This window comes from Fukomys damarensis, unplaced genomic scaffold (genome assembly GCF_012274545.1).
Source record: "Fukomys damarensis isolate Sample0158 unplaced genomic scaffold, DMR_v1.0_HiC HiC_scaffold_4, whole genome shotgun sequence".
Classification (NCBI taxonomy): domain Eukaryota; kingdom Metazoa; phylum Chordata; class Mammalia; order Rodentia; family Bathyergidae; genus Fukomys; species Fukomys damarensis.
Window position 1 is genome coordinate 20,552,256 of NW_022900916.1, and position 6,085 is coordinate 20,558,340.

Consider the following 6,085-nt stretch of genomic DNA (forward strand, 5'->3'; position numbering starts at 1 on the left):
TAAGAAAAGGAAAGCTTCATTCTGATGAAATACACTACTTTAGATACTGAATATTTTTATGAGGAATTAAAATTTTATGAGCAATTAAAAGTCCCCAATACCACGGTGCCATCTAACATTGCTGACACAGGATCAAAATACTTAGATTTTAATCTACATGCCTTCCTTAAGTACTAGTCAAGGCATGTCACTTACCCTCTTAAGTCTTCAGTTATATGTAAAATTTAGAAGCTATATTATGTGATAGCGACAGTTTCTTCTCACTCTAATATTGTGTGATTCTGTATATTACAAATAGCAACAAGGATATATTTATATATGTAAACTATACATATACTGGGAACTGCAATTCTCACCCACCAGTTCATCTTTTTAGTTCCAACAATTTCTTTCTTATTCTGGGCTCATCTGTCAAAATGAAGAAGTAGGATTCTGTGATTTCTAACTTTTTATGATTCTATTAATCTTTCCTCTATCAACAGCCATTTGCCAACAGCGCAATAGCCTCTGTGCCTAGCAATTCTTCACGGACTAGTCCATTTTCTATTACTATAATAAAATACTTAAGGCTGGGTACTTTATAAAGGAAAGAGGTTTATTTAGGTCACAACTTTGGAGGCTCAAAGTACAAATAGCACAATGCTGGCTATAGCAAGGGCATCCGAGCTACATTGTATCGTGGTGGACAGCATCATGGCAGAAGTGTGTAAAAGAGAGATCATAGTGAGACAGGTAAGCCAGAGCATGGAAAGCAGGTGGAGCTTGCTCTTTCTATAATAATCCTGTTGCAAGAACTAATGCAGGGTCCAAGGGAACTACCTTAATTCTTTACAACAATAATGTATCCTACAACCTCCTGATCACTCTCTGGGCTGCACTTCTTAAAGGACCCACACACATCTTTCAACATATCTGAGGACCAAGCTTCTAACACATGAACCTTTTGGGGACAGACTACCCCCAAATCTTAGCACCTTATTACTCTCTAGCAACACATGGAAATGTTTTATCTTCTATAAGCAAGTTTTTTAGTACTAGAATATAGTGCTTCTCAAATAGTGATTTCTGGATATACATTTGATCACACAAGACATGGAAACATTTTCCTAATTAAAACCAAAAATTTTCAATTAATAGATTTATCACATAAGATATTTTACAAACTTCTGACACCTGATAATATTTGTTTGTATTATCAGTGTTACAGCATGTTACACAAAATCTGCCTTGATGGGTCCCTTTTCCCTGAAAGCAGAGTTAGAGGTCAAGTCTTGCATGCTAATGGTTTGTTGAAAATGTACAATAATCAAATGGTAGTTTGTGGAGGGAAAGGGGAACTGAGGCAGCAAAGCTGGTAAACAAGTATCTTTTCCAACAAACCCGGAAGACACATTGATGCTTTTTGGTAGTGTATCTGCTCAATCTTGCAGGAAATTTTCAGATGGGCTACATGACAAAACAAAGCAACATGACACCAAAAGAAAAACAAAACAAATCTACAACCTTGGAACAGTTTTCTAGAAGGAGAGAAGAAAACTATTTATTATCACTTTCCAGCTGATCGAAATGAACTCCACAGAGTCAAAGCAAGTCACTTTCAGAAAATGGACCTCTCTCAGAAAGAGGAACCAAGCAGGCTCACAGGCAATCTATCACCAATGGTTAAGGAAAAATAAGAATCCCAGGGTGCAGGAAACAGATAGGGCCAAGAGAACAGGGACCGTGCATACCAGTATCCCATATTATATGTGATATAGAGTCAGGATCTCATGGAGTGTAATGAATACCCCAGGATTCTTGACTCTGCGCCTTTCCCCAAATTCTAGACCCTATAGTCCATCAAATAGCAGCTGTTGTATGGCATGTCTACCAATAGGTGCTATTGCTTCACCCATAATAAATTGAAAAACAGTGCTTCTCAAACTTGATCATGCCAGGGAATCATCCGGGGGATTCTTATTAAAATATAAATTTGATCGATTTTACAAAGGCATTCAAAGTGTGGTCTGTGACCATCTACATTAGCATCATTTGAAAGCTTATTACAGATACAGAAGTTCAGGTTCCTCCCCTGGACTACTGAAAAAAGATCTTTATTTTTATTTATTTTTTTCTCATTGAGTTTATTGGTACAATTTAGGTATACAGTACAGTTACATTCATCATTGGGATCTTGTACCTTTACATGACAGGTCTTGGTTCTCATTTTTTCCCTATACACCTGCCCTCCCTTCTCCCCCTCCTACCTTCCCTATTTACAAATACTTCTTTTTTCCATTTTTTCATTTTCTCATGATTTTTCCCCTTATTTCCTTTCCCCTACCCTTCCCACTTCAATTACACCTTCAGCCCTTTTCTTCCTATTTTACATTGTCAATTATACCATTAGGATCTTATGTACCATTATAATTTTTCAAGATCTTTGTTTTTAAGAGTCCCAGGTAATTTGTACACACTTAAGTTTTGAGAAACAGTGCTTCTGTTGGATGGAGTACTTCTAAACTAACTGATGAAGGGATGGTTCTTTTTAGAATTTTCAATCCATTGTAGACCAGTACTTTTGTAAAACACTATAAAAATGAGTTTCTTGAAAAAGAATATTTTCAAACAGATGTAAACTTATAACTCTTTATTATTTGATGTACAACATATACAATTATTAATATCAAACTGTTCTAAAATTCTTTGTCTTTATATATGTATTCTGCATGGAGTGATGTTTTTCAAACCCTAAAGCAAAACAACCTCCAACCCAGAGTGATGCACCCTGAAAAATTATCTTTCAAAATTGATGGAGAAATATACTTTCATGACAAAGAGCATCTTGAGAACTTCATGAATAATAAACCAGCACTCCAAAAAAATTTAAACACAATGAGGATCACAACCCCAGGAAGCACAACAGAATGAATCCATCAGGCAAGACAAGAGATTAAATGCAAAGGGGGGGAAACCAACAAAAAGAAAAACTCACGACAAGGATAAGACAATACATATCAATTATAACTATCAATGTTAATGGTCTCAATTTGACAATCAAAAGAAATAGATTGGCAGAATAGGTCAAGAAGCAAGATCCAACAATATGCTGAATATAAGAAACACTCTTAATTCAAAAAGAAACTCATAGACTGAAAGTTAAAGGGTGGAAAACAATTCTGCATGCAACAGGAACAAGCAAACAAGCAAACAAAAAGCAAGAGTAGCTATCCTCTTTGCAGAACAAGTGATTTTCAAACCAATACTGATTGAGAGAGACAAAGAAGGACATTATATCCTTTTAAAGGGAACAATACAAGAGGAAGAGATGACAATTATAAATATATATACACCAAACACCAATGCACCCAACTATATAAAATCAATACTAACAGACATGAAAAATCATATAAGCACTAATACAATAGTAGTAATACAATACTCCATTGTAACAAATAAATAGATCAACCAGGCCAAAAAAAAAAAAAGAAATAGCAGAACTCAATCAAACTCTTGAACAAATGAACTTAACAGATGTTTACAGAGTGTTCCACCTCACAAAATCTTAATACACATTCTTTGTGGCTGCACAAAGATTGTTCTCCAAATTAGACCACATACTTGCTCATAGAATGTGTCTAAGTAAGTGCAAAGGAATTGAAGTTATCCCCTGTATATTATCAGACTATAGTGTGATGAAATTGGAGATCAATAGCAAAAAGAAACCACAAGAATTTCATAAACACATGGAAGTTAAACAACAGACTTCTGAATAACCAATGGGTCACAGAGGAAATTAAGAAATCAGACAGTTCCTACAATTAAGTGACAATGACAATACAACAAATTGGAGTCTATGAGATGCAATGAAAGCAGTGTTACGAGGGAAATTCATAGCAGTGAATACTCAGGAAAACAGAACAAGTTCGATTATACAACCTTATGCTGAACCTCAAGCTTCTAGAAAAAGAAGAGCAGGTCAAACCCAAAGCTGATAAAAGGGAGGGAATTATAAAGACCAGGGCAGCAATTCATGCAACAGAAACTAAGAGAACAATACAAAAAAAATCAATGAAGTCAAGAATTGGTTCTTCGAAAAGATAAATGAAATGGACAAATGCTTAGTGAACTTTATCAGAAAAAGGAAATAAAAAGCCCAAATCCTTGCAATTATGAATGACAAAGGTGAAATTACAACTGACCCAGTAGAAATCAATAGGATCATCAATACCTACTTTGAGAACCTGTACACCAATAAAATGGAAAATACAGAAGAAATGGACAGATTCCTAGATTTGTATGAATTACCAAAGTTGAAAAAAGATGACCCAAAAATTCTAAACAACCCAATATCAATCAATGAAATTGGAAACATAATAAAAACTTACCAACTAAGAAAGGTCCAGGTCCTGATGGCTTCACTACTGCATTCTACAAGACATTTAGAGAGGAACTACTGCCACTCCTGTTTAAACTCTTTAATGAAATTGAGAGGGAAGCAATACTTCTGAATTCATTCCTGGAAGCAAGCACCACCTTGATTCCCAAAGCAGAGAAAGACCCAATCAAAAAAGAGAACTATAGGCAAAGCTCACTAATGAACATAGATGCAAATATTTTTAATAAGATATTTGCAAATAGAATGCAGGAGATCATTAAGAAGATCATATACCCTGACCAAGTATGCAAATCAACATATGCAAATCAATAAATGTAATACACTATATTAATAGAGCCAGGGACAAAAACCATATGATCCTCTCAATAGATGCAGAAAAAGCATTTGATAAGATCCAACACACCTTTATGATAAAACCCTCCAAAAATTGGAATAGACGGTATCTACCTCAATCTGCTAAAGGCCATCTATGAAAAACCAACAGCCAATATCACACTAAATGGTCAAAAACTGAAACATTTCACTCTAAAATCAGGACAAGGATGTCCACTATCACCACTCCTGTTCAATATAGGTTTGGAAACATTAGCCACAGCAATTAGACAAGAGAAAGAAGTAAAAGGAATAAAGATGGGAAATGAAGACGACAAATTGTCATTATTTGCAGATGACATGATACTCTATTTAGAAGACCCTCACGAACTCCACCAAAAGCCTGCTAGACTTAATAATGAAATTCAGCAAAGTAGCTAGATCCAAGGTCAACACACACAAATGAATAGCTTTCCTGTATATGAAAAACAGACTCTCTCAGAGAGAGGTGGAACAAAAAATCCTTTTCACAATAGCATCCAAAAAATTTAAATACCTAGGAACCCACCTAATGAAAGAAATCAAAGAACTCTATTCTGAAAACTATAACACTGTAAAAAAGAGATTGAAGAGGATATTAGAAAATGGAAAGATATCCCTTGCTCCTGGGTAGGAAGAATCAACATAGTGAAAACGGCCAGACTTCCAAAACTGCTATATAGATTCAATGCAATCCCAGTTGAAATCCCAGTAGCATACTTCACAGATGTTGAGAAAACAATCCAAAAATTCATTTAGAACAAGAAGAGACCTAGAATAGCAAAGCAATTCTAGGCAATAAAGGCAAGGTAGGGGGTATCACAATCCCCAAATTGGAACTATACTACAAAGCTACTGTGATAAAAACAACATGGTACTGGCAAAGAAACAGACCTGAGGACCAGTGGAACAGATTAGAAGAGGCAGAAACAACTCCAGACACACTCAGCCACCCCATCTTCAACAAAGGAGCCAAACACCCTCAGTGGAGAAAAGATAGCATCTTTAATGAATGGTGCTTGAAAAACTGGGTTTCAACTTGCCAAAGATTAAAACTAGATGTACATCTCTCATCATTCACTAAACTAAATTGAAATGGATTAAAGATCTAAATATTAAAGCAGAAATACTAAACCAGCTGGAAAAGAGGTTAGGTAGAACTCTTGAGGTATAAGAAAAGATTTTATGATCAAAACCTCAGTTGCCTGTGAACTAGTACAGTCAACAAGTGGGATCTGTTCTTCTTCTTCTTCTTCTTCTTCTTCTTCTTCTTCTTCTTCTTCTTCTTCTTCTTCTTCTTCTTCTTCTTCTTCTTCTCCTTCTCCTTCTCCTTCTTCTTCTTCTTCTCCTCCTCCT